The 23,608-nt window shown below is 42.7% G+C and overlaps 1 long non-coding RNA gene across 1 annotated transcript in view; it reads right to left on the bottom strand.

The window, feature by feature from the left end:
- Positions 1-523: 523 nt before the first annotated feature.
- The window catches only part of LOC150011135 (uncharacterized), a 36,340-nt gene continuing 13,255 nt past the window's right edge, over positions 524-23,608 (bottom strand). The window contains exons 3-6 of the long non-coding RNA XR_016510642.1: positions 5,689-5,724; positions 4,918-4,997; positions 4,157-4,191; positions 524-1,406 (exon numbers count right to left, since the gene is read on the bottom strand). This is a non-coding gene — a long non-coding RNA (uncharacterized LOC150011135). The remainder of the gene's footprint in view (positions 1,407-4,156; positions 4,192-4,917; positions 4,998-5,688; positions 5,725-23,608) is intronic.

A 23,608-nucleotide genomic window follows, 5' to 3' on the forward strand; every position in this document is an offset into this window, starting at 1 on the left:
CACCTAAATACCACTATGGACTTGTGGATATGGGACAGGCATACATTTATCATAATCGTTTCTTAGTGATTCTTACTTTTGATTTTTTTATCATTTTGATGTCCTTATGCTTGTTGTATGGACCAAATATATGAGATAATGCTTTTCTTCTTATGAAAAATTTTGGTTTATCATGGTAATCTGTTTATACATTACCTTTACATAGTTTTAAAAATAATTTATTTATTTGTTTGTTTTGTTTATTTATTTTTAGAGAGAGGGGAAAGGAGAAAGAGAAGGAAAGAAACATCACTGTGTGGTTGCCTCTCACTTGCGCCCCCAACTGGGGACCTGACAAGCAACCTAGTAATGTGCCCTGATTGGGAATCGAACCAGCGACACTTGGCTCACAGGCCGATGCTCAATCCACTGAGCTACAGCAGCCAGGGCTACTTTTACATATTGATGTACTGTACCGATATATGACAATGCATGTATGGCTTCCTCAAAAGTGTTCTTTTGAAAAATAATTAAGAAATCGAGGTAAAGAGGGATAAAAATGTTTTAATTATTGAAATACATTGGTAAAGTGAGTAATTCACATTGCAGTACTAAGTGGATACACATGGTCATTATCAAATGAAAAAGTTTCCAAATATCGCACTAACCATCAGTCGCAGGTCCTTGAAACAGTATGGAATTAACATGATGAGAGGCTGTGATCACTCAAGGGCAGAAGGGGAGACTCAATGGCTATGAAGTGTTTGTAGTCACAGAGCCTTGGACTAAAGAAAAGAGGAAGTTAATCAAAATGTGTAAATGGTATACCCATTTTAGTGGTTCATTTTTAAATATTGCAATGTCACACATTGTTCCTAATAAAGAACTTTTTCTGACACTTAAATAAAGCTGAAAACCAAATAGTAAAAAAGGGCCAGAGATAACAGTAAGGATCAATTTTAACAATTCTACAGCTAAAAATTAATGTGAAGTAGAAATAGTGAAAGACCACAGACAAATATATGACTTTAGGTTATTCATTTATAGTGCCTTTTTATCTTAAGTTACAAATAGAATAAGGATTCTGTTGTATAAAAACTATCAAAAAAGTATCAGCGAAAAGACATCGTCTTCGCAAATGGAGCTAAGGGCGGGGTAAGCTCGCTGCTGGCGCAGAGGCCGCACTCTGCTGGCTTCTCTTCCACAAAGTCCCACAACCGAGTGCACTGTTTAAGCAATTCCTTTCTGGTACCACATCACTCAACATGCACCCATGGTTTCAACTACAGACTTAAAAACTCTGAGGAGGCGGGGGGGGGGGGCGGGGAAGGGCGGTGGCAAGTGATTGTTTAGAATCTCCTTGGAAATGTCTGTGCTCGTTACAATGTCCCACGGAGTAAAATACCTTCTAAATCTTGATGAGCAAGCTATGAAGGTAACAAACAAAGGGAAAATAATTAGCAAGCTTGAAAAGGTACAACTTCAAAAATATATATATCAGCTTTAAGCCTATGAATTTTTACTGGTTTTCTTTTAAGTAAAACATACATTCGACATTCACTTAATGTTTATTGAAGACGATGCATGAGTAGCACAGTGCTAACCACTGGTTTATATACAGAGACAAAATCAGGTGGAAAAAATTTACAAATGTACACTTAAAACACAACAAAATGGCCAAACCTAGCTGCCTGGCGTCATCACCCAAATGAAAGGGACAAACTGCTCGGCCACAGCCCACCCTTTCCGTCTTGGGCAGACTCCCCTGGAGGGTTCTAGTTCTAGTCATCCACATTACGTCTGGGGGAGGACTCTGCTGTAGCTGGCCCACCCACTGGTGTTTGAGAGCCATCACTTAAGCTGCTCTGGGCGGGCAGGGCTCCACACATTGAAATGGGCATAACTTTCACCCCCGAGTCACCTGTAGAAGAAACTACACATTTGTATCATGATGTCAGTAATTTTAGAAGATGCTGAAACCATTTCTCACTTTGCTTCAAAAAGTAACCAAGTCAACCCCGAACCCTGGTCATGGAGTGAGATCATTGGCTTTATTTCAAAGAAGGTTTTACATGGCAGGCCAGAAAGGGTGTCTCCACTCCTTTCCATAAAAATGTCTTTCTTTACAAAAGATAGCTTCCCCATCAGGGTTTCTGCCCAGTAACATGAGCCCAGAAAGCCACGAGTACAGATGTATTGCCGATAAGTACCAACTAAGGAAAACGGACAGTATCTCGACTCGGAAAACCTGGTGAGTAATTCAAGGCAGGAGAAAGATCAGGATCAAGTCAGTTGTGTAGAAATAGGGGAAACTGAGAAGAGAGAGGGATGGCAATAAAATAATATATGTTTATAGCCATGAGCAGGAAGGAAATATTCCGGCCAGCTGTCTCAAGTTATGTGGGCTGGCTCACCAGCAATATTGCTAAGCTGCTACCTGGGGATTTTAGATCCACATACAAAACTCAGCTGTCATCTCGTCTCCCATGAGGAAACTAAAACAGAGAAGCTGAGAGAGGGTAAAGGACACATCTAAGGTCCTGTGTTAACAGGGTTACCGAGTCGAGTCTCTGGATATCTATCCATATGGCACCTTTTTCTACTCCATTCCCATGAGTTTTGAAATACACCCTGTTTTCAGAAAGGTAAACAGCAGCGTATGCTCTCTTTCAACTAGATTGTCTTTTTGATTGGATGCAAATAATAGAAATACTACTGCAATAGGGAAAAACTGGTAGGGAATTAAGAAATTGACATGAAGGGTTAGAACTCTATTAAAAATACAAGAAAAAGAAACTCCATCAAATTCCTAGAGAAAGTCAACAACCTAATGTGGCCACTAGGGAATAAAGGTCCATGATGCTGCTGCCTTGTCAAGGAAATCTTTGAAGTTGCTACCCAAGATTGTTACATTTCTTAACAGGAAGAAACTGGTCCCCATGCCCAAGTGGGAAAGCTTATTTGTCTCCATCTGTGAGCTTATTTTGTGACCCCGCCACATCCCAAACACCAACTCCAGTACTGTCCTTCAGCAAGAAGTTGGTTCAATATCAAATCAGTCTTGCCTTGGGTCTGACAATGGCTGGGTGCTGGTTACAAAAAGAATATAATAACGAAGGTGATAACGGTGATGATGATCATGGGGGTAGCAGAAGCTACCGTTTATTTCATACTTCACCCTTCAAGTCAAGCATTAGTTCCATTTTACAGATGAAAAAAACGGAGGCAACAGAGGGAAAGTAACTTGCCCAAGTTGTAAGTGAAAAAGCCTGAATCCAAATGCAAGGCTGTATGGCTCCTAAAACAGAAAGGGCTATCTCGGGAATCTCAAGAGACAGAGCAGTCCTTCCTGATCAACGGAGGTTCCAAAGAGGCAAGAGGTCACTCAGCAAGACGGAAAGACGGTGGGGATCCAAGCACCAAATGTGTTGTTGGACCAGGTGAGCTGAGGCTCTCTGCCTCTCTGCACGGCTGCTTGGTGTCTTTTAGAGACTGGGGGTAGTTAATAAATGAAAGCCCTTTTCTCCTGTCCTTGTTCTTGCTCATCTCATTATAATTCTAACTCAGAGCTCTTCACCAAGATCCCAGGTCCACGGTGCATCATTTAGACAATGTTTTCTTCCGTCCGTACTGAACATGTTTTATGATATCCAACCAGTAAACTTGGCCGATGATTTGACTGTTCTTTCCTGCATAACTGGGCACTGACGTACTGTCCATCCCCACTGGAGTTTTGGTACTGATACATCTCCTCTGTGTACATCAATGAACTCCTGGCTGTTGTCAGACACCTAATGTTGACCCTAATTAATTCCCAGGCCCAGCCTCTCTAGTGTCTCCCTGTCATTTCCAAGGTCCTAGACCCTTAAAGGTTTTGGCAATGAAGAGTGAAAACTCACTGTTTTTGGTAAACACTGGCTTGCTCTTTTTAAATGAATTAGCTGCATGTGAAAGAAAATAAACACTTTTTAAAACCCGAAAAGAAAATTGATATGGTCATTAAAGATCCCTTTATAATAAAATATGTTCAGTTCCATAGATTTAACCACAAGGTGAAACCCACCCCTCCTAATCTTGAAGTCCAAGATTTCTTAGAAATAACAGAGCAAAATAATATCTACAGTTCATTCATCATCAAGGCAAAATATATCCAATTATTCAGAAAAATATACAGTACCTCTTGATCACTGAGTCATGATATTGTCTTCTAATCTTAAAGAGAAAATTAAGAAAGATAAATGTTCAGATTATAAAGAACATATTCTAGTTTCTTATAAAAGCTCAAATAGACATGACATATATATTTGCTAGTTCAAATCATGTGCACAGGAAACATTAATAGTTTTACATGAAACAGATTAATAGTCCTTTAAAACTGCACACAAGACTGCTGGACAGTACTTAGTAAATCAGCATTCTTTACCACACCCTCACTTAGAATTTACTATGCAAGAAACTATCTCCAAGGTTGCAGTCACGCCTATTACCAAAAGGACTTCATTCACCCCACAAATACTATTAAAACTCAGAAAAGGGAGCCTCATTTCATTTAATTATACAATAGGCAGTTACTTCTCCTCTAATGCCAGACTGATTATCAGTCAATCATCTTTACAATATACTACAGGAATTTACCTTTATGTTCTACAAAAAACCCATAAACTGACACATTAGCTTTCACTTTCATAGTGATCACCACTGAAATTAGTAAAAAACTTAAAATACCCATATTGCATAACCACAAACAGAAGCTAAATTATGACTCTCATCACAGGGGTGGTAATTTCAACAAATGATTATAAAGAACTGACACAGGGTTCCCTGCCATTCAAATATATATAGATTGAGTCAAACAAGCTGAAATACAAACTTCACACCTTTTTCACAAAACATAAAATAAATCTTTAGAGACAATAACTATCACATGATTTTACCTACTTTTTTGAACAGTCTTTGTTTGATTCGATACCATATTGACAGCTTCAGATGGGAGACCAACATACACTCCTCCATAGTTTCTTAATGAAAAGAAGCAGATACAGAAAAAAATCAGACCAACTTAAACAGTACTACATATCTGAAGAAAGCAACAGAAGCATGGAGTACGCCAAACAATTTATTAAAATAACTCATAATTTTTCAAAAGAATTTAAAATATTATTGCCCTTGGAAATGATGGGGGTTTTTTTTCTGTTAAAAGAAAAGCTATATATATTTAGTCTAGCAATCAATACAGTGGGTGACAGGTGACATTTATCAAGAATTCAGAGTGGCCAAGGTCATATATTCAATGCTGTGGACACACAAAAACATTTCATCTCTAGCTAGATACAAATACAAGTTGAGAGGGAGAGAGCTAAGGAGTCACGTGAGCAGGGAGCAGTTAACCAGAGGAGGAATGGGAGGATGGGAAGGCTGAGGGAAGGAAGGGAAGTCATCGCTTAGGGAGAACAGCACAGCCGAGGGCCACAGGATGAAAACCACTGCAGGCCACATGCATAGGACAAAAACCAGACTTGCTCGAACCCTGGCAAAGGTCTTTTTCCGATCACATACTCCATGCCAAAATTCTTTCTGGTGGACTCTCTATTATATTGGTAGTGTGCCACAGTGTTAAATGTGTGAGTTAAATTAATCCATCTTAAAGTAAATCCATGAGACAATAGCCAAAGTTATTCAAATTAAAGCCAACTTCAATATCAAACATACCTCCTCTTGTCATCTTCTGTTATCGATTCTTCTGTTCTGAAAGGTCAGAAACATTTGCTATGAGCCGTTTGGTTACATAGTCAGAGACTTCAATAAGGATTACGAGAAAAAAGACTCTGAAGTACAGTCTATTTTCCTTAAGTTCTTCCATCAAGTATTTCTGTAACACAGTATTCTGTCTCTACCTCCATCATTCATACACGAAAAAATTGTTAATGTTCTACTTATCAAAATATGCAAACCCAGCAAATGCCAAAAAGCCCAAGTGCACAAAATGAAAAATTGAGCGCAGCTGAAAATGGGAAGAGCACAGAAATTGGCATCAGGAAGCCTGGGTCCTTCTCTCGGCTTTGTCACCTGCTCCCTGTGATAGACAGGCAGTGGACGAGTGGCCTACGTGTATGTCATTTGCAAAATAAGGGGGTCAACCAGATGATGCTGAAGGTTCCTTCCAGTCCTAACACACTATGATATCGTGTTTCTCATGCCAGTCAGAGGCACAACTCCAGGTATGAATAATTTTTTTTGGTGAAAAGAAAAAAAAAATTCAGATCTATTAAAAAAACCTAAAAAAAATTCTAAGTTTGTAGAGGAAATCGCTACTATAAAATGCACAGCCCTGTTCCTTGCATAAGAAGAATCCATATTCTACTAGAATTCCCTGGCATGTTTCTGAGAGGATCAGGAAGCTCTCCTTGAAGCACTAGTTAGCATACATAAGTTACTTTTCTGAAAGAAAATAAAAACTCAACAAGATCCGAATACATCTGGCTGAACTCAACATGTAATTCTCAAGGGCTTCCGTCAAGACGAAAAGCAAACTGAAAACATCTAAACAGCTTAGATCTTCTGATTCTAGGGACTAATTGTGGTTTCACCCATTTCAAAGTCATAAGTATTTCAAATGTATACGTACATGAGATTTTGCTTCATTGCAACAGCCAGTAAGTCCCAAGTCTATAAAGGAGGGGAGTATAAATGTGGCAATTATCTGTTGAATACTGGCTATACCCGCAGCTAACACTCCAACAGGGCGCAAAATCCCCTTGAGACCTCATTGATCCAAACTGAGCACAGAACCTACACTGGCCAGATAATTACCAACTTCGTTTTGCTCTTGCTCAAGTTGGATCGTTTTTTAATTCAAAGGTGTCAGAGTCATACTGTATTAAAAATGGTGTTATGCTTATTGAAGTGGTCTAACAAAGTGTTGTTTACTACTTATAATTAAAATGGATTTATAACTTGTTAGTATAGGCAACAGGAAAAGGATGAAACAAATTCACTCAAGATTATTAAAACAGCTGACCTCGACCCTGAGTGACTAACGTTATCATGACATTGTTTTCTGAAGCTATATGTAACTGGTAGATTTGGACATAAACAAAGTCTCATATGTCCTGCCACAGCTACACTGTTCATATCCAATCACACATCTATTTCTTTCCCTTTTTAAATCTGCTTAAGGACACAGTCAACGTTTTGAAATATAGTTTAACTTGCCCAAATATAAGAAAATTGTAAATTATTTTAATCTATCATATCTTATTAATTATTCAGTATCTTAAAACCCAATCCATACTCTCTGTTATAAAATTAATGAATAACTTTATGCATCTAATTGGCAGGAAATGATAATGTAGCTGCTGTATATATTGGATACTAAATTAAGCTTCAGATCTAATATAAAATATTAAAAATACCATTTATAAAGACTTATAAGATGTCTATTCTTTTAAACCTTCCAATAATTTATCATGCCTGCTTTTGTTTTATGCCCCCACGTGTGAGATTGCTGCTTCACCCATTCCTCCCACAAACAATGACTCCACAATACAAGGACTGGAGACCAAAGACCACACAGGCAAAAATGGCATCTCCAGTGAGCCCCTCCTCTGTGTCAGATACAGTGCGGGGCACTTCACACCCATCCGTGCTAGTCCGCACAGCAACTCTGAAAATCTAGACCTGAGAAAATACGTTCAGAGAGCCATGTAATTAATAAACATGCAAGACCAACATTTACCCGACCCATCTGACACCAGAGCCATGTTCCCCATTCTAATCCACCACTCCACCTTTCAAACAGGCAGACGTAAACATCAAAAACACTCCCAGATACACACCAACTTGGTGGCTCCCCCTAAAGTGGGATGTGCTTCCAGGCCACACTTACCAAAGCTTTCAGCATCATGCCTGGCTCCCAACTTGCTTATGTAAATTGTACCCAGCACTTCGCTGGTGCTACTATATTATTTCCTTTCATCCTCACCACTAGCCTGCAAGACAGGCATTGGCCACACTTTAAAGATGAAAAGCTGAGCTCTGAATGGTTGAGTAGCACACCCGGGGTTACACACCCAGGTGACTGAGCCAGAATTCAAATACGAGTGGGTTTGATTCCAACTCCTGCTTCATAAATCGGGAGCCCATGCTAATTTGAATGAGAGAAACACCCCCATCTCCCAAGCTGGATCTCTGCACTTTTTATCATCATCCCACTTAAGAGGGACCCAAGATGGTAAAGGAGTCTTAGTCAAGGTTTCATTAGCATCAGAAGAGACTTCTCACAGCTGCCACAGACAAGCCGTCTCTGTAGAGCTTGACGCATGGCTTCGTAACTCATTTCTATCCACACACAAAAGCTGTCTTGATCAGATGCTACGTTAGAATCTATTCACCTATAAAACCAGGTCCAGACTGAGATGCAATCTTAGAAAACCATGGTTGGTCTAACCTGAATCCCTAGGTGAACAGATCAGACCAAGATACTGTGTTTACCTGCCTGAGGACCAAATGCTGCCCTGCCCGTGTCCGAGAGGACAGCAACCTACCAGCTGGGATCAGGAGGCAGAAAGGGTTCATCAAGCAGCGGCAAAGCTTCCGGGTGAAAGGAAGGCCTGGGGCTGTTAAGCCAAAGGCCTAGAAAAACCAGTGGAATCACCTCTTGGTTACTAGTCACTGCAGGTGAAAGCTAAAACATCCACCTTCTGGTGTGGGGGACTAACTTCTCTAAAAGGTCTTTTTTTTTTCCCCTGAGATTTTAAAGTATTTTATTTTTCTGAAGTACAGAGCCTTCCTTTTCACTAGACTATAATTTTTCTTTCTTTTTTGCCTTATTAAAAATTTTTTTTTAATTTTTGAATCACAGTTGACATACAATATCATGTTAGTTTCAGGGGTACAGCATAGTAGACAGTCATATACTTTACAAAGTGCTCCCCCACTACTTCCAGTACCTACCTGGCACCATACTTAGTTACTACAATATTACTGACTATATTTTCTATGCTGTACTTTACACCTCCATGACTATTTTGCAACCACTGATTTGTACTTCTTAATCCTTTCACCTGAAAAGTTACTTCCTGTTAAGAGAAGTGGACATTATCTTAGGGCAGTTCAAAAGTGGGGTGATAAGTTTATCTCATCACTCAGCAGCTTAGTAAGAAGCTTGTCTCTGGGATTCTGAGCCCTTGGGAGAGTCTCGGGTTTGGATGGTGCCCTGGCTGCCCGAACCCTGAGGCTGCCCATTGGGGTACCATTTCAAGATGTCACTGTGCTTGTCTCACAAATGATATTTTGAAAGATTTTATTATCAGCTGGCCCTGATAGCTAATTCGCTGAGATTCTGTCAGACATACATTGCCAAAGGGAGCCTCTGATGCACATGGGATAACCCAAGGTTCCCGTGGGAGCTAATGGAATTGGAATTGGAGGCAAATAAGCTTTACATTTTGGTAAGCCTGTGTGGCCTCACCGTGGGCACATGCAGATTTACACTCAGTTTCCAAAGGAATGAAATCAGTCTATGGTCCCTCTTCAGCCTCCCAGATCCGGAGCGTCCCGGTGAGAACCATGCTCAGGCCAGAGCCTCCCTCACCACTCTGCTTCACGGAGGACTTGATTATTTTTCTTTTCTGGTTGCCACAGCGTAAGTGGGAGAAGAGTGGCTACTGGGTGGCCTGCAGCTAAAAATGTGTCCCCCAAACCAGCACAGGAGTAAAGAGGGAGAACACAACACAAAGCCATACCTCCCCGGGCTTTGGGAGAACTGCATCATAGACAGTCTAGAAGGTTCTGCGGGTGCTGAGACTGATCAGTAAAGGCAGAGAATGAGACAGCCTCACCCTTGAACCTTCCATCAGAGAGGAGAGGCTGGAGATTGAATTATTGCGTGCCAGAAAGGTGAAAGGAAAAACGAGGCCAACTCACAGCAGATGAACTGGACAAGAGGCCAAACTGCTCTGCTGTCCTTGGTGATACTACTAAGGGTTAACCGATCCAAGCATCTCTATCAACTGAGCCTACCCACAGTCTTGCTCCCTCAGAAAAGGAGCAAGTGGACATACATCAGCCAGGATGAATCTCCTAGAGCAGTGGTTCTCAACCTTCCTAATGCCGCGACCCTTTAATACAGTTCCTCATGTGGTGGTGACCCCCAATCATAATTTTGCTGTAATTTTGCTACTGTTATGAATTGTAATGTAAATATCTGATATGCAGGATGTATTTTCATTGTTACAAATTGAACATAATTAAAGCATAGTGATTAATCACAAAAACAATACGTAATAATATCTGTGTTTTCCAATGGTCTTAGGCGACCCCTGTGAAAGGGTCATTCAACCCCCAAAGGGGTCACGACCCACAGGTTGAGAACCGCTGTCCTAGAGGGAATGCACTTCTAAATAAGAATTCTAAAAAAAGAAAAGAGTTAAATGAAGGCCCAGACACCTACAAGCAGAGGCACTGAAAAATGGGAAATGTGAGAGAAAAATTTGGGAACAACCTGAGTACCCCTTAATCTATCATAAACGGGGAAGACGCCTTGAGAATAAGGCTTCTACCAAGAAGACCAAGGAAAAAGGGTTATGGGGGCTAAGGGACCCGGTTCCATAAACCCAACCACCTGAACACAAAAAGCGAAAGGTCACTTTTGTCCGTTTCCCTCCCCCCGCTCCCTTGCACTGGCCTCAGCGTCACCATCAGGGAGTGAAAGGCCAGGGTCAGCGAGGGGAAAGGAAACCAGCACAAACTACCAAAGGGTCCGGGGTGATCCAGAAACAACGAGGTGGCGTATCAAGACAAAAATCTGCTCTCGCTCGGGGACCTGTGCTAGACGGTAAGCTACTGCCTCTCGGCACCAAATCCACACGCTCTGCTCTGTGAGGCTGGGGCTGGGACTCTGAAAACCACATTCTCCTTGGCCACCTGGCTCCCTGTTAGGTTCTACCAAGGAGATGCCGGAGATAAAAGGCCAAAGGAGGAAGAGGGCTACTCTGCAACTTTGGGGCTGTTCCTGCCAGCATCACCCCAGCAGTTGGCTGCAGTGTCCAGAACAGGACCCATTACATTCCTTTTCCGGTCCTTACGGCACAAGCGGGGACCAGAGGCAGTGTCTCTGAGTAGCCTGCAGCTGTCATCACTGATGGATTTCAAGAGTACGCTGTGACAGCTCCGGCCTGATAGTGTCCTGTCTTCTAAGACCCTGAGATGCCAGCAGCAGCCAGGCTACACTCTCTCCTCAGCAGCCTGGGTCCCAGCACCCGAGAACCCCTCTTCCTCCAGCTCCCAGATTTTGATAACCTGTCCTCTTTCCTTTGTCTCCCTCCAGCCCTAGCCCAGGTAGCCGCTTCCTGCCATTCCTAGTTCTGTTCATCTCCGTCTTCCTTTCTTGCCTCCCCAGCCCTCCACTACCTGCTGAATCTATTCCTAACAGTAAATTCTCTCTGCTGAAATAGTTACCGCGATTTCCTTCACACTGACAGGACGCCAACGGATACATGACTTGGTAGCACTGAACCATCTTACCAAAGCATCCAAAGTACTTGTTACTTTCTGTTCATTGAATCCAATCACTACCATGTGATCAATATACTGGACCAGTATGATGTACTGTGGAGTATCAATAAGATCAAGATACTACAGAAGAGAGGATGTGAGAAAGCGAGGGATCTACATAGCACAGAGGCAAGACTGTGATGGCATATTGTTGGCCACGCCAGGAATAGCGAACACTTCTGGTAATCCATGCAGACTGGGACAGGGGTAAGGTATTTACCAGACCAAAGGTTGCATGACCAGAGCCAGGGCTATGTTGATTATTTTCAATAAAGATACCACATCTTGACCAGCAGCTGTAATTGGAATCATCTCTTCATGAGGTTTACAAGAATCTAGAGTCACTCTCTCAGTTAACTCTGCCTTCCTCACTGGCTGAACAGGCAAGTTCAGTGGGGATATGAGCGGTATCTCCAGGTTTTCATTTCCTCAAGTCTTTCGTGAGGACACTGATTTCTGAAATTGCCCCAGGGATGCATCATTACTTTTATTATCCTGGGACAGAGGGGAAATTCCATTAGCTCCCACCTGGCCCTTGCTACCAGGGTAGCCTTATTTCAGAGGTTAGAGGGCCAATGTGGGGATTCAGCCGTGTGCCAAATATATCTATGCCAATTACGAAGTCAAATACTAAGAAGCTACCCAGAGCATGGGTCTGTAGACTTCTGGGCCCACTGTAATGTTGAACATTAGCCAAAATTCCATTTTCTACCTGACTACCATAAGCCCATTCATGAACTGGTGGACCACAGTAGCATTTTTGGATCCTCAGGTACTAACATCAACTCAGAGCCAGTGTCTAGAAATCTCTAAAAAGTCCAGGTACTTCCTTTAGCTCTGAGCACAGTTGCTCTAGTAAATGGACATGAGCCCCATTGGGGCAGACATGGAGAAACAGCTAGAGTACACGCCTGTGCTCAAGTTGAATGTTCCCCCAGGGAGCATAGCCTCCCCTTCAGTCAAGGGGCTCAGAGACCGACTTGGATCTGGAAACTGAGCTGAGGTTCTGTCTTTCCATTGTGATAAGTCAAGCCAGATTCCTGCCTCTCAGATCAAAGGTCTTCCTCTAACAAAATATACAGAGGGAGAAAATTAACCGTCAGAAGGCCGTCCATCCAATTCATCCCTAGGGAGGCTGTGATCCACTAGTTAATCAAAGATCCTTCCAGGATAAAACATTTTAATTGGCTCTTCACCCCCACTGTCCTTTACGTAAGTGTGCCAACCTTGTCTCAGGTGGTTAAGTTCCACCACCACGTGGCCTCGTTCCTAAGAGCCCATCATCTCAGGGACAGTTTCTCCCACTGTCCTGGCCATCTTACAGAGGACAGCCACCTTAGAGCTTCTCAGGGACACTCCCCACTCTATGTGTTTCTCAGTTTCGTTAATGTCTTAGTGAAGGGGGATCCTCTGTGGTGGCGAACGGGGCACACTTCAGAAAGTCACATTGACATTCCTATTTCCTGTAGTTCTGGCACACTCCTCCCCTGGTTAGAGTTTACACGCGTTCTGTTTCATCAACCAAGTTAACTGAGCCGTTAAAAGAGTCCCAGCCATGCACCTGAATTATTCAATCTCAAATCTCTGTTAGGTATAACAATAAATTCAGTCTAATTCAGTATATACTCCGTCCCTCGTCTCACCCCTTAGAATCCATCCCCACACATTCCCCAGGTTTCTGGTGATACAAACTACAAAATCCAGCAATTATTCTGTACTATAAGCTCTTTCCTCCCGGGTCAGACTGTGCGTCTGTTCCTCTGGGGCATGCTGAGATCTGACTCTATTGGTGTGTCTAGCCGCCATCAAGGGTGACTAGAGTAGGTCTTGAGGAGGACAAGTGTCCCCTAAAAGGCAAGCACCCCAGGTGGGGGGGGGGGGGACCCAGTTCCATGCCTCCCACCCAACTAGATTACCCCTTTCTCAAAGGCACTGCCAGGAAAACAGAAAGCTCCTGGCTGGCAAAAAAAATCTGCTCTTCGTCATCCATTTCACCTCAATTCCAATTTAGGCCAACCTAGCGGGACAGGCAATGGGGAACAGAAAAGATTGCAACAACCATCTCCAATCTAAACTGGGAGGAAACAGGCGCAAAATTCCCCTGCAATGCGGAACTGAATGAAGCCAAAGCCCCGACAGAGAAAGTCCTTCCATTTAGCATGGCTTCAATGCCCTAGCAGCCTGACCAAAGGCAAGGAGTCAAGAAAGTCACAGCCCCCCTGGACTGCCAGCCTCCTGGGGAAAGTAAAGAGTAAAGGGAGGTAAGGAGAGGTGTAAAGAGGCAGGCAGGTTGGCTTTTCTTATTCAAAGGTATAAGCAACAACTATTTGAATAATTTTAGGGACCTGGAAAGGACAAGATTTAAGTAATTGTACCTGCTGGCTGAAGTTACAGATTTTAGTTATCAGTTTTGCGCACCTCTGTGCCAATGAAGAGAGAGGCATCTGAGAGAGAGAGGGGGAGAGACAGAGAGACAGAGAGAGAGAGAGAGAGAGAGAGAGAGAGAGAGAGAGAGAGAGAGAAGAGGAAGACCCCAAGGAAGGGGTTACAAGTAAGTCTGGGTTGGGGTATCAATATCGTCCATTTCATAGCTGTGTCGAGAATCCGTCTTAGAAGGAAAACTTAGTTCTGTCGTCCAGAGAGTAAAGGAGCAAAGGAGTACCAAAGGACTTACATTAATGTTAATGAGCAGTTATAGCATTATCTAGTTACGTGAGAGGCACTACTCTAAAGAGTAAGCTTGTTCAATAAACTTGTTCTTCCCAGCGGGGGCATGACCAAAAGCCAAAGGATAAACTGCTTTCTCTGATGTCAAGATAGTGTTTTATTGCTGACCATATACATCATTTGAAAAGTTGTGGAAAGTGATGTTGTATTTGAAAAATAAGTGTAACAGAGCAATTATTTTTTAATCATAGGCTCGCATCCCATCTTACGAAGAGAGCTTATTAAACCAAAGAAACATTTCCTAAGAAATATGGAAAATGTATTAGCAATTTTGGACCAGGTTTAAGGACTACACCGGGGCCCTGGCCAGTGTGGCTCAGCTAACTGAGCATCATCCCATAGACCAAAGGGTCATGGGTTCAATTCCCAGTCAGGGCACCAACCAGGTTATGCGTTTGATCCCCAGTCGGGGCACATACAGGAAGCAATTAATCAATGTTTCTCTCTCCCTAGCCCCCTCTCTTCCTCTCCCCCTTCTCTCTCTGAATGCAATGTAAAAATGTTCTCAGATGAGGATTAAAAAAAAATACACTAGGCATTTAATTAAAATTGGGTCTCTTTTTGTTACCAAAGATTTAGCTTCTTTTACCAAAAAGCAGGTGTTCGAGCAGAAAGAATGTGTCACGGTTAGAGCCACACATTGGCTGTGAAAGCCTCCTAGAGTAAGATCACACGCTCACAGGTTGACCTAAATTCCTGCTCACAGCACCCATAAAAATGTGCGAGGGTGGGTCACACTCACTAACATCCCCCCCACTCTGGAGATTGTTCAAAAGATAGATCCTCAGATGCTAGTTTTAAAATGACACACCCTTGCAGAGTAGTATACTGATGAGTGATACCTATCTTACCAAAGTTGGTCCAACACTTGATCCTCACGCAAGTGTGTCAGAAAAAGAAAAGCAAGGCAGCCAACCATCAGCAACCACAACTAAACTTACAGTCTGATTCACTTCAGGTTTCAAACTGCTTTTCTATCTCTGGGTTTCCACCAGACACTAAGAGCCTACTTCCTGTGAACTTGCTAATATCAGCATGGGACTCTTCTGAGGCCTTCTCAGATTGAATACACCGATCCAGATTCTCTGGGTAACCGCACACCCACCTGCTTCACACTAGTTTTGTAGACCTTTGCTAAATGAACCAGAGACTGAACGTCTAACCATTACTCTGACATCTTGTAAGTCAAGGCTCTAGGAGGTGGGCTGCCTCAAAACCCGCTTTGTGTCTGTGGTTGCTCCCTGGGGCAAGATGGCTTTTCTCTGCCTGCCCTATTTGTCACTGTATTTTGGCTTGTCTATTTAAAAGCCAATATTCGTACAGAACACCTAAACCTGTCAATCGGTTCACACAACTATGATTTCCAGCTTATCGATAACTATCACTTTATTTAAGAGAACCCTTATCCAGAGTTATTGTAACAAATATAAACCCTTACTTTTTTCTTCCTCAGTAATACATGGTCGTCAAAATATTTTCATCACTGTATTTGCTCAGTTTCAGGTTGTATAAAATAGCAATACAAAGTGACCTTCAGCAAAAGGGTTTCAAAAGTAAAATGCTGGAACCACGGCGTGGACACATGAGCCGCTCTCTCAAGAAGAAACAGATGACAAGTGTTAGACAGCAGCCCCCCCACACCCTGCCCAATTGCCCAACTGGCATCTCCTAACTCACCCTGGCTACAGCCTGCCTTAAAATGCACAGCGCTCCCAATAGCCTGGCTTTCCAGACCTAACAGGGATGTGGCACAAAAAAAAAAAAAAGAGAGAAAGAGATTTATTTTTTTACTTACTCATCAAGAAAAATATTCTAAATCTAGAGCTGTTCTTATTAGTTGCTAAGAAGCAGAAAAACAGCCTGCAGCCTTTTCTTTTCCATATTTGCAGTGCCACTAACTTAGTTTGATTTGTAAACAATAAAAATTTAATGTGGGAACCTCTGGGGACCTTGTGTGCAGCTAAGCACTTTCAGTTACCGTTCACAATAAACTTTTGGAAAAGGTTTATTAATTAACAATGTTGACTTCCAGTCACATGGCAGCTCTCTAGATAAAGTAATAATTACTTAATTTCTTTATAATGTTTGTATGATGGCTCCTGCTTTTTCAGGGTGGTTCTGATCAAGCCTACCAAATACTTAATTATAGTTGATTTAGGACAGTATGTTTCATCATGGACTGGTTACGCAATCTCATTCATTTCTTCACAATTTCAAAACTTCTTTGGACAGTTATCTTTAAATCTCCCTCCTTGGATGAGCCCCTTGGCCAACATTGGTCCCTTCCTTTCTTCCAGAAGGTATTACTGGAGAACTTGATAACAGTTCTTGATAATGGATCAAGAGCCTCATTACAATTTTCCTACCTTTCCACTGCCCTCCTTCTCAGAAGCACAGGGTGCTGAGGGATAGCTCATCACTGGCTGTAAAAGTAGCATTTGCCATAAGTCAGGAATGGTCTTTCCGCAGCCTTACCTGAAGAACCTGGCTTGTCCCTGATAGTTATCACTTTTCCAAAACCTGGAGCACAAGCAGCTGGTTCCCTCATACCCTAGAGTCTCCAAAGAGGAAAAGGAGCCACCTCCCTGCAGAGCTTTCACACGGGGCTCGTCCCGCCTCCACTCAAAACCTCTGCCCTCTGGCATCGGAGCCCCGCTCTAGCAGCCCCAACGCACCAAAGATTCTGGCTTTCTCCCTTGGAGGATGTGAATTCCACGAAAATCACCCAATCAACCAAATGCTTCACGTTTCCCTGACTTCCTCTAGCCCCCCCAACTTTCATTGCTGCTCGAAGAACTTACTCCCGCGGCTGCTCAGTGGAGTTCAGTTCCCGGAACTTCTTCACCTCTGACATTGCACAGCAGAAGATTCCACTCTCTAGGGGTGAAGGAAGTCTTCCTTCTGACGTTCCCATTCCCAAGACGCCCGCTTTCATGCTGCGCCTTCACCTGCACAGCCCATCCACCTCCCCCTATTCACCAGCCCCTAAGGGTGTCCCCGCCTCACCCAACTCCAGCATGTGCCTTGCAGTCAAGCATCTCAGCAACACCGGCAGGCCACCACCTCTCCCTCCCCGTCCTGGATGAACCCACCCATCTACTTTCCCTCTTCCTGCTCCTATTCCACGGGGTCCTACCCAGAGAACATTTAACCGTGTATTGACGGGCAACCACTGGGACTGTGTGATTTCTAACGAAGGGAAGGCCCTCGATGCGATGGGTCTTCTGCCATCAGGTATTCATGACAGAGGCTCTGCCAAATCTTCTCAACAACCTTAACCACCTAATATAATTCTACAGCACTCACAGGGGGACAGCAAAGCACATGCCAAGCATTACCCTAAAATACTGAACCTACTGTACCAAGAACCATCGTAGCTCCTGAGCAGTTACTTAGACCCTCTATGCCTCGTTCCTCACTTGTAAAATGAAATGGCATTACTGTCCCCATCAGACGTCGTAGGAACGAAATGAGATAATGTACATTAAGTGCTAGAATCACTCCATAGTCCTCAATCCAGAGGAGCTATTGAGAGTGATGATGATACTGACGGTTACCCGGCACAGTTACGACTGTCTCAATTTTGCAGATAAGAATCCTGAGGACACAACTATCACACAGCTAGCAAATGGTGGCAGGTCTCTCTGCTTCCGAAATGCAAGCTTTTCCAGCACTGCCTCCCACCGCATCCTCCGCACAGAGGAGAAATGAGTCCCTCGGATACCCTCAGGTGTGTAGCAAGGAACAGAAAGGGCTCAGCTAACACAAGTGCTTCAGACGTGGCAATTAACAAAGGCTTCCAAGGAGACTCAGGATTGGAGATTCATAATTCCATTTTTTTAAAGACAGAGCTTCAACATGCTTTATGTTAACTCATTCCAAGACAATTTTCTTTCGAGTGGCCACCTTCCATAACAATAAAGTTGCTTTGTCAAGAAAGGAATCTTAATGAAAAGTCACTTTACAAGCTTCAAGTGAAAGAAGTATTTGAATTATCTTGCTTACACTGAGTGACTATGGGGTTTTATTTTTATTTATTTTTTTTTTCGGGGGGGGTATTTTTAACAGCAAATATTAAATTTGAGTCAACCTGTTTAATACTGTTTCTTCTTTGAAACATATTTATAATACTCTTATAAATATTGCTTAAAATTTTAAGTTGAGATTTTTTTTTTGCAAAACTAACATGAAAATTGACCTCCATAGAGAACACACTTAGCTTCTGTCTGCCCAGATATAACTGCCACCCATTCTGGTTACAGCATCCGAATCTTTCTTTGGTGTGGGAACCACCACTTGCCACTTTCTGGCCATACGGTCACGTGGAATTAATGGCACTGATTGGCGCCAGCAGTGGGCACACGACCTAGCCCTGACCAATGAGAAGCTCACGTTCCCCTGGCTCACTGACTAATTCAGAGACAAAACAGGACTCCATGTCCTGGCCAGGGAGAGCCCAGACTTGGGACTTTTAATCCAACCACAGGGAAAGAGAAGCCCTTTTCCCATGGGAATCATTAAGATGAAAAGGAATACAGGAGTCCCTCTCTATATTGCGGTTCACTTATTGCGGCCTCACTGTATTGCGGGATTTTTTAAAATGTTATATTTAATTATGTATCGCAGATTTTTCGCTATATCGCGGGATTTTGCGGTACTGTATACGTATGTTGTTAAAGTTATGTAGGTTTAAGAGTGTAGAATATATTTAAAAACATAAGTAGTGTTTATAAAAGTGTGGAAAAGGTTAATAAGGGAGTGGGAAAGGTTAACAAGGGACTGGGAATGGTTTATAAGTGTGTGGGAAGGGTTTATAAAGCCTAAGATATATATAAATACTAAAATAAATGTAAGGTTTCTACTTCACGGATTTTCACCTATCATGGGGGGGTCTAGAACGTAACACCCACGATAAGTGAGGGAATACTGTAAACTGGCATCTCTGCCACCACTTGGGGGAAGCTGCCTAAGAATGGAGCCAAGCACAGGAAGGCAGAGATGAGAGTTTCCTCCTGGCATTTGATTACCTGGACCCAGCTGGGACTAAGGCCAAAACAAACCCCTGGAGCTTTCCTGTTTCACGTGCCAATAAATTCCTTTTTGTTTGTTGGTTTAAGCCAGTTTAAGCTGGGCTTCTGCCATTTCCAACCAAAAATATCCCAACACAACCTATTTGTGCCAAATACCTAAGATCATTCACTGAAATTTAGAAAAGAAAAGCATGGTTGATTTCTGCAGGTTTTTGAAAGCAGCCAACTGTCATCACATTGAATCTACTTTTATTTTGTTCTGCATGTCACTGCACTGTGATTTAGTTTTGAAGAGACAGAGGGAGAGAGAAAAAGAAAGGCTCATTCCCCGATATGCGTGTGACTCTGTCTTAAGGTAATTAAATGTCTATATATCCTCACCTATGCATTCCTCCTTATCTCAAGTTTCTAAGGTTCGTCTACATTTTTAATCCTTGTCGCCTGTCCTAGTATCTATTTCCATCAATTATTCTCTGCCTCATCACAGATAACTCCTTCCCCAAGCCACCCTCAGCTTTTCTGACTCTCCTGGTTTCTACCCTTTAGCCTGTAAGTACACCTACATCTCTTCCACACAAAAATTAGCTGAAAGGGTAACAGACTTCAATATACAAAATCGTACATATGCACAGTTGGGCAGAAGTAATAAGAGAAAAAATGAAATAATGTAAACTATTAATAATGGTTGTCTCTAGTGTAGGACAATAGCTGATTTTTTCTCTTTTGTAAAAAAATACTTTTCTGTACTTTCCAAATTTTCTTGGTATTCCTTTTATAGGAGAAATAATTTTTTTTAATATGTTTCCTCTTTCAGCAACCAACACCTTTCTGTCCCCTACTGCCAGACATTAAATGAAAGACCACGCACACTTCCTGGCTCCTCGCTCCCGACCACTTGGGCTCATACCACTCACCTGGAACTACAGTCCCCCAGGTGACCGTGTGGCCATCACGCCATATCCTATGGCTTCTCTTCTCCCTTTAGCCCATCTGACCTCTATGGATTATCAGCCACCCCTTCCCTTGACTCAAGTTGGAAACTGCAGCATTATCCTCAGATGTTCCTCTCTTTTCCTTCCCCTTTCAGTCCCTGGGCAAATCTTCCCAATTCTATTTCCAAACGCACCTTGACTCCGCCTCTTCGTCTCCTTTTCCATGACGACTGTCCTGTCCCTTGTCTGATTCTCGTGTGGCCTCACCCCCATCACTCCTCTGTGCCTCCACTCCCCCACCCTGTATTTTCACCCTGAAGCTCAAATATAATTACTCAGTTCCCCCCACCTTAAAACTTCTGAAGGCTCTTGAATGCATACAAACTCCAGTACAATTACTGGCCTGGCACCCAAGCCCCTTCACAAGCCATCCCCCACCGTCGGCCGCCTCCTCCTTCTCTGTAGAAACGGAAAAGCTGTCCCAGCTGCCTGGCACCCGGCGCCGCTCTGCTGGCTCTCTCCTGGGCCCTGGGTTGTCGTTCTTCCCCTTATCCCAAGAACTCCTGCTCGCCCTTCAAGACCCAGACTAGCATTAAGTTCTTACTATTTTAATAATTAGCACTTATCACACTGTACTTTAGTTTCCAATAGACACTGACCTACTTAAGGGAAGAAATGTCTTATTTGTTATTATAGCCTGGCTTCTTGCCTATGAATAAATAGGAAAGGGGAGATAAAATAAAAATTGCAGGCCTTCCCTAAAGAACTGATTTTTTATTATATAGTAAGGGAGAAAGGATAGCATTTCTAACTTCTGCAAATAACCATAATTCTCCCAAAAGACTTTCTGTGTCTGTAGAACATGGTGGTTGTCCTGTCTGAGGTTCTGTACTCAGCGCACACTGTGTGTGTGATTTGAGCTACCCCTTCTGCTTTGGGATCAATTTCTTTAAATTAAAAAAAAAAAAAAAAAAGCCCTGGCTGACGTGGCTCAGTGGACTGAGTGCCAGCCTGGGAACCAAAGGGTCGTTGGTTCGATTCCCAGTCAGGGCACCGGCCTGGGTTGTGGGCCAGGTCCCCAGCTGGGGGTGCACGAGAGGCAGCCACACATTGATGTTTCTCTCCCTCTCTTTCTCCTTCCCTTCCCCTCTCTCTAAAAATAAATAAATAAATAAGTATTTTAAAATGGCTGCTGTGGCTCAGTGGATTGAGCGTCAGCCTGCGAGCCAAGTGTCAATGGTTCAACTCCTAGTCAGGGCACATGACTAGGTTGCACGTCAGGTCCCCAGTTGGGGGCACAAGTGAAAGGCAACCACACAGTGATGTTTCTCTCCCTCCTTTCCCCTCTAAAAATAAAATAAAATAAATAAACAAACAAATAAATTATATAAAAAAAAAGGTTTAACTCTAAAAAATATGAAGTTTAAATTGTCTTAATTTCTCAAGTCCTTGTTCATTCATGGCATCACCTAATGTTATAGTCAGATTTATATGTAAATCTATAGCTTCTGCTATAAAACAAGAATGTGTTTTAATATAACTTTTGTGCACAGTAAAGTAATACAGTACTATCATCTTCTTTAACTTTTTCCATTTAAATTTACATTTATTTTTAAAGAGTCACTTATTCAATAAAATTGTATCTTTTTAGTTACAGGACATACAATGAGCTATATATAGCCACAGAAAAAATTAAAGCTGCAGATTTCAGGATTTTAAAGTCGTTAAATGATATCTTACATCCTGGAATAGTTAATTTTGTTGACCAAATGTCCACAAGGCATCACTAAATTTTATCAGAAATTTCCATGATCTAAGAGAAAAAGGAGGTCATGAAATCAATCTCTGCTTGAAAAGAGCTGATGGAACTCATTCAATACACATTCATTAAGCACTATATTCAAAGCATGACACTAATAACTACAGGGGACATTAAGACGGGCAAAATATTTCACTTCCCTCAATTTCCTCATTTTCCCCAGGGACAAGACAAGAAGATAAATAACTACAATATAGGCACATTATTATGTATCATAAGAGGTCCAAATTGCTATAAAAGTTCAGAAGAGAAAGACACATTATATACAACTGATTACATCAAATTATTTTCCCAAAGAATAAGATGAAAACCCTGAAAAATAGACAGAAATTTTAGAAACAGAATTGGGAAAAATGCCATTCCAGGCAGAGGGAATAGCCAACCACTCAGAAGCGAGACAGAAAGCGTGCGGTCAGTCTGGGCCCCGAGAGTGGTCTCACTGAGGGCATGTCAGCCCACCGCTCTGCCCTTGGCCTTGTTCCAGTCCTGGCTGCAGTGTTTTCTTCCACCTCAGAGCGGTTAGGTACAGGCTAAAGCATACGTGGCCTTCCTATTCCCAAGGGATTCTGGGCTCAATCCAGTGGGCAATGAAAAATAATTGCAAGTTTTTAAGCAGAGGCCCTAAAAGGTCAGGAGACTGTTTGAGGAAGTTAATCTGGCAACAAAATATCAAAAAGGAAGGGAGAGACCGAGGAGAGCACAGGACTCTGCAGGACAGGAAAATGGTAAGGATGCTGAGCTCACTGTGGCTAAATGCTTTCATAATAAACCCAAGCAATCTTTACTGCTTCCTTTGTACCTGAAGTCCCATAAAAATGCACACTTAATCCCCCCAAAAAACTATACAACCCCATTCTAATCTTCTCTTAATTCTTCCTTATAATTCAAAAATGTCTGTTTTTGGTGTTTGACCACTAACAGTTTTCAAGTCCTGCCCTCCCCCTTTTGCCCCATGTCCATACAAGCTGTTAAGAATGCCGGGGACTCCTTCCTTGGTGCTGGCGGGGGGAGAGTGAACCATGCCAACCTTTGCCCATGCATAGGAACTTCATTCCACCCCACCCCCTACCCCCGTGAAAACCAAAGCCATGCATCCCTTCCTTCTCTCAAGCTGAATAGACCAAGCTACACGCCTATCCTGCCCTCTCCGAAAAGTCTCATCACATGAATAGTGAGTCTTTTCATAAACTCTCGGTGTGCGTGTGGCATCATCAGTCCAGACATCGAACCAATATAGGGTGAGTGGGACAGGGGTGGATCCCACCTTCCATGCAGCAACCACGAACACTCAAATAGTGAACTAATGCAAAGGCCTTACTACACTTAGATCGGAGGTAGGAAGATGCAGAGAAGGGGCATGTTGAAGTACTGAAAGGCTTCCTGAGTCACAGAAACCTCTCATACAGAGAAGCTCTTTTATTAAGTGTCCTGTGGTCTACAGATCAACTCGGTGTTGGCTGGCTCCGCTGAAGGGTCACATACATCACTTACATGCCTAATTACCAACTTTAAGACGACTCACTATGCACTTGGTCAGGGCTCAGCTCCAGGCTCTCCCCACTGGCTAC

This window comes from Furipterus horrens, unplaced genomic scaffold (genome assembly GCF_987537825.1).
Source record: "Furipterus horrens unplaced genomic scaffold, mFurHor1.1.pri manual_scaffold_4, whole genome shotgun sequence".
Taxonomy (NCBI): domain Eukaryota; kingdom Metazoa; phylum Chordata; class Mammalia; order Chiroptera; family Furipteridae; genus Furipterus; species Furipterus horrens.